Here is an 11,641-nt window from a genome sequence, read left to right on the forward strand (position 1 = left end):
AGAAGAACAACAGACTGCGTGATATAAACAAACAACAAATAGCGTGCTTTCCATTTCTTCATTCCAGATCGCCATGATGAAAAATAAACTCTTGCGTCCAGCTGAGATGAAAATGAAAAAGAATAGCCGTCTGTGTGTGCCTTCTTAATCGTTTGTTTGGGTCCCTCACTCACGTTTCGCTTCTCATGCACTGATTCCCTTTGGCCGATTGCCTACCGATTCCACATGACGAATCGGTAGGTCTTCGGCCAAAAAGGTTTTGGCACGGCCTAAAAGACACGACGGTGCGGGACACACCAATCTGAGTAGGGCGACACCACGCTCATCGACGCCCAGACATCTATCGACGGCAGAAAACGGCCCGGTCTGTCTGGGCCTTAAAAGCAAAAGTGCTAAGTTCTTAGAGTTACACTTTCTTGGAGCTGTCCGTTGCAATCATAGGAACCATAAAGTGAATGTAATTTGGGAAAAAGCTGGTGCTTTCTATTGCTATTGGCATTCCTTTTCTTCAGCACACAAACGATTGAAACCATGGAAGTTGTTGAAAGGAAGAATCCTGCTCACTTTGATCTATCATTGCAGTCGGACCATTTTCAACTTTTGAGGCTGGTGCTTTGACTCGTTAGTCTTGTGCCAGAAATGGTGCTATAAACGAAATCAATGTGCTTTATTATTTATTTGTTCATTGTAACGTACAGTCGTTGAAACATTAAATAGACGTCAAACCAGCCAGTAAAGAATTAACGTTGCTTTTATTGCTTTTCTTCTGAAATGTCCCGGCTTATTTCATGCCAAGCAGCTACAGGCAGAATTATGTTGGAGTGGCTACGAGCCAACTCAGAAATGTTTTATTGTTGTGGAAAAATTATTTTAAGTACGCTTTACAATGCAGCTTGAGGCATGCCTGTTCCTGCTGACAGCCCTCTGTAGCTTTTGTCAGCTCAAATGACGTGCTTTACAAGATTTGTTTTTTAAGTAAACGCATAAAAAGAACAATGTCAAAACAGTATGTTGTGAAATGCTCTTTGGGAGACTTTTGTTCTCAGAGGGCTCCATATGCTGTTGTGTTTTTCTGTCAAGCACGATAAGCCTTTAAATGTACCTGATCACCTTCGAGTGTAGCACTGGAAAACTGCAATAATGTATATTCATGCAGGGATAACACTGAAGGACATATATAATTATACATTTTTAAATAATATTCTTGAATGCATGTTTGTAGCTTTCATTTCTTGTTTCTTTGAGGGATGAACTTCTTAATTGGTGAAATAACAGATTATACTTTTAAAGCTGCATGAACCTCCAAGGTGTCCTTCTCACACTTGTGTTGTTGGCATTTTGCCCAAAAGCCTATTCCTCATTTGACGGCTCTGGTAATTATACAAACCCCGCAGACTCCTTTGTGAAGGGTTACACTAATGCTGCTTTATTACTCCTTCTTTGAGTGTAACTGTTTTGACATTTCACAATTTCTTGCAGCTATCAACCTACTTTTGCACCATTTGCAAAGTCTACATGTTAGACAAATATTCTATTCTACTCATTTATGCATTTTGCATGATTAAAACTGCATAGGCTGTAGTAGTAGACGACACAGCGGTGGGATAAGTGACCTTGATGGCTTTAGGGATGTGCTTATGTTTTGAGGAGGTGTTGCTTTAATCTGAAACCTGTCTGTAAAGCGTTCAACTGAGGGCATACTGTAGGTCGTCCCTTTGTGTATCGTTTGCCTTTCAATAAGGGATACGAATTTGAAAGATATGGTGATTTAATTTGGTCGAACTTCAGTAATGATAGGCTACTCGTAATAATTCAACCGCTTTCCTCAAGCAGGGTCACTCAGCCAAATACGGCAATAATCGGTTGTTTGGGCAACTTAAGCCTTGCCCTTGTGCACTTCCTTGGTGGCTTTTACTGAGCTTCGCCATGAAGTAGCTTCATTTACCGCAATGATTTAGTTAGACGTTTCCCTCTTACTTTATCTGTTTTATAGCAAGTCTGATGACTCATGACATCCCACACCTCAAGCTGTGACAAGGGGATTAGATCACATTAGGCGCTTTCACACCAAGTACTTTGCCGTACTTGGTTCCCAGTGCTTAGTTCATCAGAACTATTAGTTCTGATGAACTAAAGAGCAGATCGCGTTCACACCGGAATAAGTCCCTGAGGGAGGATTAGGCAAGTAGAAGCTACTGAAGCCGACACCTCCTCCGACACCTCCTCCGACACCTCCTCATCACTCCACCGCTCCCATGTTTTCATTTGTGTTGCCATAGATTATTCTCTCTCCGTTGGTGCGCTGGGCTAATGCTAATAATGCTAATGCCAGCAAATACAATGGCGGCTTCACAAAACTTTTCCGAGTTTTACGGGGCGTGGTTTGCAATCCGCCCAGCCAATCAGAAATGGGAACCTTTTTCTCCCATGAAAATACCACCTCTCTAGCAGGGACTAAAAAGGGGGTAACTAAGTTCTAGTTCCGCATTTTTTTGTTGTGAACGCAGCATTTCAAGAACTATCGGAACTATACTGGGAAAAGTACTCCGGTGTGAAAGCGCCTATTGGTGTTGGTGTGATATTTATTAGGTTCTTTCCGCAGAGGTATGTATTTCCATTTAATGTTTTCCCAAAACAAAAAAAGAGAAATTGCCCTGCTCGTTTTCCTGTGGATGTGTAGGGGAAAGGTCAGCAGTCTGTGGACAGGAAGCCTTTCTGCAACCAGAGCCCAGAGGCTCACTGCATAGCCGTGTTATTCCCAAACAGGCCTCCTCGCTGTGGAAAGTGCTGCTAAATATTTTGGTATTAGCCTGCCATTGTTTTCCTGTGTGGACCTCAGCCTCGGGTCTCAAGCAGGATGCCCAGAAGATGATATAACACTCGGTGCAATTCGATCGTGGCCTCCGCGATTGAACCCAAGCAGAGAGTGCAATTTCAAAGCATGTTGAAACTATTCAAAACACCAGTGTCCCGTTAACGGCCCAGGATAATGAATTCCATGGTGGTGAGGGCCTCAATGTGTGGGAGACTCTGAGCTTAGCTAAATAAACCTTGTCTGGCTGAGTGGCCCCACTGGTGCCCGGCCCTGTGGGGACCAGAGCCTCTCACAGGTCACTGGAGGGGCTCAGTGTTAATAACAGCCTCATCTAGCCTCAGCTCACCGTCACATCCACAAGCAACATCCCACAAGCCACACCTCGACTGTGGCACAAAGGATAGGCTACTGTCAGCGAGGGCATTGTTAGTGGCTCAGCTTGAAATGACAAACTGCGTCTACAGAGGGTTCACGTGAGTTGTGCTGCTCGGAGCTGATAGCAGAGATCACTGGTCTCCCCGTGGTGGGAGTGACAGGCTCTGATTCTTTCTCTCTTCATTAACTATTCACATTTGCACCTTATGTGCAGATCACCATCGCCCCTCCACGTGAGTCTTCGCAGTTCAAAGGCAGCGTTGCTTGGAAGTGTGCACGACACCCCGGGAGTCGCCGGCCTCGGACACCTGCAGGGCGCCGGGTGCTGAGAGCTTGGGCGTGTTTGGATCAGGGACTGAACTTTTTCCTCTGAAGATGAAGAAAAGGTTTAAGGCACGCTCCCGTGAGAGTGTCTCTGCTCTTTGAAGCTCCTGTCTTGGTGGCTGCTCTTATCTTGGGAAAGGATTATTTTATCTGTCTCTTCTTCTTCTCTCTCACTTTCCATCAACCTCAGGTTTTTCTGACAATCTTTGAGGAGATCTTCTCCACGCCCTTGCTCTTTCACTCCACTCAATTCCAGTTCTCCCCTTTTCAGGGTGCACCCATCCCTGTGTTCACCCCCGCTCTCCTCTCTGCTTCCTCTGCTGCACCCCACTCTCTTTTCTCTTTTTCCCCGATCTCCTCTATTCTACCCTTCCAACACATGACAGACTGTGTAATTAATGAGCATCATAAACCTCTCTTTCTATTAGCTACCCATTAGTAAACCTGGCAAGCCTGTCATTTTGGACAAAAACACACAGCTCCTTCATTTGATCCCCACATCAAAGGGGGAACCCCACTGTTTTCGGCTGAATACACTAATTGTGTCCTCGTTCTGGATGGGGCTACACCCCCACCGCTTCAAAAAGGCAGCCAGTGCCAAGTGCAGATAGTAAAGAGAATTACAGAAGCATAAAGTATTGATTCAGGCCTACATTTGGAGAGGTTTGGACGTTGGAAAAATGAACAGTCATTCAGCGGCGCGCCTGAAAGTCTGCACGAGTGTGTGTTTATTTTCCGCACTTCACTTGCTCTGCTCAGCTTTACCGTAGACACATTTAGCAAAAGAAGAAATGTCAGTGGGCTTAAGGCCTGTTATGAGGGTTTGACATTCTGCGGTTGAGATAAAAAGGAATTTTTAAGTGGGGTTCTCCTATTTTACACTACAAACCAATAATATAAAGTACGGGATCAGCGATATTATTTCGGAAATCTTAAGATAAATCAAACCAAGGAAGACTTTTTTATTACTCTTTCTTTTTTTTTTACTCTGATATTTGCATATGTAGTCTTCGATTTAATGTTGTGTTTATGTGATAAGTCCTCTTTTAACTTGCCTATGAGTTTTAGTTTCATGCTTATGTGTAAACAGCACAGTTTCACACACACACACCCAATCATTTTGAAGATCTCTCAGTTTAAATGTGTGTTTTAAAAAGAAAAGGAGTAACAATTTCTAATTTAGAATTGTTAACCACATCCTCTCTGCCTTTCATGTGGATACATGCAACGTTGATTTGGAATACAATGCCATTAACAATGACTGGGGCATCCAATGCTCTCAAAGGAAGGAGCTGCTTCCTGTTAGTATAAAAACATCAAAGGTGTCATTAGCAGTATATGGTTGCATGTGCTTTGACAACTCCACTTAGCAACTAAGAGAGCATCATTGTTAAGCAGATCACTGCAGCCCAAAATGTGTCCTGGAATATAGTATTTCCAGGTTGTTTCCATCGCCTCCAGTGTGCAGAATGGCAAACGCATGCCAGGCTGTCTTTCCCTCCCCAAAGACCCTCTCGCCCGACACATCCCACGCTGGGCCACCACAATGGGCGAGTCACCGGCGCTGCAGGAATCAACACTGTACTTCAGTCACGATTGTCTTCTGCCCTTTATAACATATATGCCCTTTTGTTGCTCAAGATAAAGGCAACAGTCACATGTTGGAGCTCTGAGCGCCCAGCAGCTGCTCCTCTCTCCCGCTTCAGGCTACACATCCCCCTCCTCACCACCAGGCATCATTCCCTCCGGTGGGCTCTCCAGGCATCAGGCCCCTAACATTGTTACAAGGACATAAACACAGGCAAACCATTAGATCCCCGTCTCAATGCCCCCCCAGTATGCCTGTTTCCAGGGAGAATGGCGGGTTTTATGGAGGAATGAGCTATTGGCCACCAAGGTAGGAGCCCCTCCAGGTCAATAAATACCTACATCAATCAGGCAGGTGCCTAAAGAATTTAGCTTTTGTTCTATGAAGCTTCACCGGCACAAAGGAAGAATTTCAAATGGATTTGATGAATGCCTTAATAACAGGCAAATATTTCCCTCATTTATCCCAGATTTGATGAGGTGTCAAGCTTTAATAACCACGTCGGAGATAAATGGAGATTGATTGAAGGTTTGGTGGTCTATGAGATGGAAGTCTTGCTTTAAACCCCCGCCACCTCCTCTCTCGCAGGCTTCAAAGGCGAAGCTTGGAAATAGGGCCCGCAAAGCCATCTCTCCGTTGGCCTCTTCAAAGGACAGGAAGTGTGTCACAGGGACAGGCCTTCTTTCCCAGCAAATTCGGGCGAGTTGCTATAATAACAAGCTCATCTGTGTGTCTGTGGCAAACTAGTTCAAAGAGGAGTCTGATTCCTCTTGGTAATACTTGTGATGATAGAGTCAGGATGCGGAAACCTCTGTTTAGTGGAAACGCATCTGGAGGGCTGCATTAAAGACGTGTGTCCAGTGAATAGTCACGTCCCTGAAGATGAGAAAATCCTTCACTGAAAATTGGGGCCAGGTTACGTTTTTGATCTTGACTTCCCCGGAAATCATCCCAACTCAGAAATATTTGCATATCCCACCTTCGGCTATTAGCTGCCAACCATGTGCAGGAATTTAGAGGCCTTCCTCTGTAGGTAGTTGGTGGAGGAAGTCTCTTGATAAACGATAATGCATAGTTTTGAAGTTAGAAAGTCCGTTTTTCTACCAGAACATCATTATTTCTAAGCAACACTACTGAAATAGTTTAACGTTTGACATTACAGTAGTTAATAAGTGTGGCAAAATACATCAAAAGGCTGTATCTGTACCTATTAAATTACATTTTTAAGAATTCAATACATAAGACTTAAATACAGGGTGGACGCAGTGGACTAGAGCGTTGGTGTTCGGATCAGGGGAGCACAGGTTCAAACCCCACTGCAGTCAGCATGTCGTTGTATCCCTGAGACACTTCACCCCAAATTGCTCCTGTGGGGATTGCCCACAGTATTGAGTATGTTACTAATAAGTAACATGTAATGTAATGTAATAAAGTTCATGGCCTTATTTCACTTAAAATATGAGGGTTTTATTTGTAAAGTATTCAAATAGGCAAACATAGATGAATATTACTTTCTGTTCCTGCTTAAGGGTTACAATATTATGAGTCATTTTGATTTTGTAACTCTAATATCAAGATGTATTTTTGCTAGGATGTTGGAGAGAATTTCACTTGTCATATTGTACATTATTTTTTAAATGATTTGGCCATCCCCAAGCCTATGGTGTCCTGTATGTCAAAGGCTTTCTTATTGACGCTGTCACTGTCTGACGTGTGCCTCCTGAACAATGGTGGAACAGTGTGGGAACTACAGGAACTGTGATTGGTCAGCATGGGCTGCTTGTTTGTTGTCCTACAAGTCTCTGATGCATGTAGAGGTTGCTGAGGTACCGCAACACACTGACAGATTCTGCTTTTAGTCTTTTGTGAAGGAACCACAAATGGCTGAGGTTTACCAGCAGGGGAATCTTACACTGCTTTGCATTCATCGAATTACAGAATTTCCCCCAGTGTCCGTGCCTAAGACAGGGACACTTTTAGGGTTTTTGGGGGTTGGTTGTTTTCTTTCTACTACTGAAGAAGCTTTAAAGATATCGTATTAGGTTCTACGCAGGCAAAGTGCTGCTGTGACTCATTTCACCGTTTGCATGTGATACCAAAATGGATAATTGCTTAAGATGCTTGTCGTAAAATGCATTGAAGAAAAGGTAAATGATATGTCACACACACAATATAATCAGCTTCCCTTCTACAGACAGATGGACAGATTAACAGATAGCCCTCTACCAATGTGATATATGTTGCTATTTAAGCAGTTCTTAAACTAATCCACTTGCTTTTACAGATGTTGGGTTTTGAGATTATGTCCTACTGTATAATCAAACAAATCCTCCCCTAAGATTTAATCTGCTGCTTTTAGACATAAAAGGAAAAGATACACCATGACACAGAAATGACAAGAAGAGGGTTTTGATCTAAAATTAGAAAAGCCAGCATTTGAAAAACATGTTTTTTTGCAACTTGATTGCTATCACAGAAAGCACTTCCTTCTTAGCGATATATCAACTAATTTCAAACAGTTATATTATAAAAACCTAATTACAGTACATCAACGACACACACTTTTTGTTTTGTGTAATTTATTGGATTATTGGAGATAATTCGAAAGTACAAACCAAAAGAACTTTAGGAAATGCTGAGCAGAGGTAAAAAGCTTTTATATTTTCACATTTTAATACACTGTGAAATTAGGATTCAATGTGTGCAAATCATTAAGGAAAGACATGATTATTATTTTCCTTTGTTGTGTTTCTTCAGGGTTGGTTTTCATTGCATTTAGGGTTTCTTATCTGGATCATTCAACAGTCACAGTTTGAAGATAATAACCAAAACAAAATGTGCATGGAAAAGTGTTAAACTTAATTAATGTTGGGTCCATGGATTGATAGATGCCCACTGTGCGAATGTATTACCGTCACATTGAGCCAATGACAGCATGACATGGCACAGTTGCTTCTCTGTCTTTTATTATATAATCAAATACTTCAAAAGAATATCAGCCTGTTTTGATCTCCTGCCTCAGTCCAATAAGACTGTGATGTCTAAACCTTATTCTCATGCCAAAGACCTCAAACAGACGGACTCACGCTGACCGCAAACATGTTCGATTATTCTGTCCCCAGGAAACCTGTCTGAGAGGATTATTGCTGCAGTTTATTACAAAGAAATAGATATCGCCCAAAAAGTGATTTACATACACCATGGTTGGCTCGATCAGGTTTATTCATTTTAAATTATAGAAAAGCCCTTGAAGCTAATAATTAGTGATGTTGGATGTGTAATTTAATCAATCACAGAAGAGCCATGCTCCATTGAAGCAAACTTTTTACATCTTATTTTTACGTTTTTGTGGTAGGTCCCCTATCATACTGTTTTTCATCAATATATTATAGGTGTCAGATATATATAAAACATGTCTCTGAAGTGTTTGGCTCCAAATACCAAACAGATCAGCATCCCATAATCCCCTCTGTTTCAGCCCTGTTTCAAAAGTGCTGATTCTCTGTCTGTTACTTTAGATGAAAATAAGGAGCCCCTCCCCACGCCCCTCTGAGAGATATTTGGTTAAAAAGAACCCAGTGGTGCTCTAGGAGGAGATTCAGGTGATAAGGTGTGGGGTGTTACCTTGGTTGGTGATTGGCTAATGGTTACACAAGCCAAAAAATCGTTATGACATCATAAAGTGGCCACAATCTGATCAGCTCATTTTCAGACAGGTTTTTATATAAATGGATCAGGACAAAAAGAGAGAGAATCTTTGTTCCTGAAACTTTCAGAATCTCTTATTGACGGTGAAAGAGAGGACTCATAGAAAAATGTTAATGTTTGTAGACATTACCAATGAGTTACTCTCGTGGAGACGTCAGATTTCGCATGCAACGATAAATTTCAAGCGAGAACGAGACTGCATTGAATCAGACACTTTCTACGTGTACCAGTGGCATGATAAAAGAGGAGAGAGTATACAGGTGCTACATCGCAGAGGACCTCAAGTCAGACTCAGACTTCTGCGAAAGCAAGAGAAGTCGACGAAATCGGCGTCAGGAGGGAGGTCTCGGACCGTTCTTCCTTGGTCGTAAATCAGGGTTGGTTTGTACAGTCTATTTATTGATTGAAAATGTTTGGTGGGAAGAGACAAAAGTTGGAATTTTCCGAGGGATAAGTCGTTAGGTGAAGAGTACAGAGAAGATGTAGTTTGTACAAGGCGAGAAGAAGTACGAGCAGATGAGGGAAGATGCTAGTTGTAACAGGGGAGAAGAAGACAGAGAGATGTGTTGTACACAGGGGAGAGAAGACAGACGAAGATGTAGTTACTGTACGCGCAGGGNAAATGGATCAGGACAAAAAGAGAGAGAATCTTTTTTCCTGAAACTTTCAGAATCTCTTTACACAGAGGGGACAAGACATGAAGAGGTGCATTTTGCATGATAGGTCCCCTTTAAGTCTTGGGACCCCTTCAGGAACCTCAGTTTTGGGAAACACTGAGTGAGTTTACATGCATTAGCTTGCAGTGTGGGCTGAGGTGTAAATCCTGATCTTCTGTGGAGTGGAATTAAGGTTTTATTGATGCTTCATCTGCGCTTTGAACAGAGAGGGACCATCGTCAAGTCAACCAGAAAAAGACGCGGCGTACCGGAAGTCTCTACACCAATTTTCAAAACAAAATCAAGAAATTAAAAGAATTCACAACAAATGGGCCAATGTGGAGCTATTTCTAGAAGATTAGTTTAGCTTACTAGGACTTGGGTTTCCTGAGTTAATTAAAATGTGCAATGATTAAATAGTAGGAGTTTAAATATAGGCTTTGTGGACTAGCATTTTCTAGTTTTGTATTACATGTGACTTGTTAGACGCCTTTACCCAAAGCGACTTACACTGTGGACAATCCCCACAGGAGCAATTTGGGGTGAAGTGTCTCAGGGACACAACGACATGCTGACTGCAGTGGGGTTTGAACCTGATACCAACATCAACGCTCAACCCACTGCGCCACACGCCTCCTTACATTCATTAAACAGATTTGAAGGTGTATTGTCACAGCTTAGTGGTTGGCAATACAAATATTTAGTCTCCAACAATGCCACACACACTATACTTAAGACTTATAAACAGATAATGAAATAACACAGTGCAAGTGAAAGAAAGTTGCAATAAAATGCAGGAATAAGTAGGCTAACTAAGCTATACATCAAATTCATGTTCATTGAAAAGTAGCCGGTATTACATATATAAGAAATTGGCTTTTGTGTATAATGATATCACCACAATAAGAGGAATCATGCTGTAATAAAGGAACACATATGAAACTATTTTAAAGGCAGCTTTAAAAAACGATTAAGAAATAATAAAGACACGTAAAGCCCACAAGGAATATACTTAAACATCAAGAATATGATAATATAATACATGCAGTATATCAGAACTTTGTAAGTGGCAGAGCTGTGCAGGTATTAAAGATGTATACTATATGGCTAAAACTAATTAAATATTGGATTATTTTCATAAAAATGTGTGAGTATTTGGCCACATGTGTATTTCAGTTATGCTAATCATTGCTTTGTGAAGCCAGTGTCTTAATCAATTAAGTGTTTTATTGTGAAAGCGTGGACCGGAAGTCCTATATAGTCCTGTGTGTGTGTGTCTTCTCTCCGGATCAAAGGCTCGTTTGGCTCTCAGTCTTGCGGTCCTGAAGCTCCTCAAGCTCCTCTGAGCGCAGTCTTCTGACGCTCCTCTGTCTGGATATTTGTAGCAGGTTTTCCATTTTTCTCCTCTGGATTATATTCTTCTGATGGTTTTCAACTCCAACTCGATGCATAGAAATGGGTAAACTGCACTCGAAACATGGTAAGGTTTCTTATTCCTGAAACAAGTCACAGTTCTTGTGCTGCTGCGATACTTTCCAGTATTCATTGTCTGACTTTCTTTCTCTCTAAAGCCGCTATTTGTAAACCGAGGGAGAGCCCAGAAGGTAAGCGCTCTTATATTTCCCTTTTATTATCATAAAGTCTCACATTTCGGTCAGTTTTGTGACATTTAAAAAAAAGTGTCAGCTCATTAGAGAAGCATTACAGCGAAGACTCTCTGCAGATACCGCTTGTGGAAAACATGAGTGTAGCGCGAACAAAAAACATACTTTATAGCTGCTAAATAATACGCTTCTTTGTTTTCAGGCGACAGTTTTGTAGTCAATGCCTGTTTGGCAAGAAAGGGAATCGACGACTGGCTCGTGAAGCAGAAATACTACTGCACGAGCTCTCGCCTCGAGCCGCGGGACTGTCACCACAAGAATAACTGCGGTCTGACTGCACGGGTGAGTCCACGAGGTTCACGGATTTATAGTGAAGTAGCATAACAGAAACGTGTGAAATTGTGCATGTTTGTGACATTTATCATTAGGACTGGATTTATTTTGCGCACCAAAATGTGCGTTTGAATGCTTCTCACTTTATCTGCAGTTTTGCATGGGGAGGCTACACTTAGTCTTGAATTAATGTGTCTGTTACTTCACTAAAAGTCTTAACACTTTCTGTTTGTTGGAC

General features: G+C 41.9%; 1 long non-coding RNA gene across 1 annotated transcript; it reads left to right on the top strand.

Moving 5' to 3' along the window:
* The first annotated feature begins 10,773 nt into the window (after positions 1 to 10,773).
* Positions 10,774 to 11,407, top strand: LOC104949114 (uncharacterized). Its single transcript, XR_798773.1, has 3 exons — positions 10,774 to 10,946; positions 11,038 to 11,070; positions 11,273 to 11,407. It is a non-coding gene; the product is annotated as an uncharacterized lncRNA (long non-coding RNA).
* The last annotated feature ends 234 nt before the right edge of the window (positions 11,408 to 11,641 follow it).

Source organism: Notothenia coriiceps, unplaced genomic scaffold (genome assembly GCF_000735185.1).
Source record: "Notothenia coriiceps isolate Sejong01 unplaced genomic scaffold, NC01 NC01_scaffold00015760, whole genome shotgun sequence".
Lineage (NCBI taxonomy): Eukaryota > Metazoa > Chordata > Actinopteri > Perciformes > Nototheniidae > Notothenia > Notothenia coriiceps.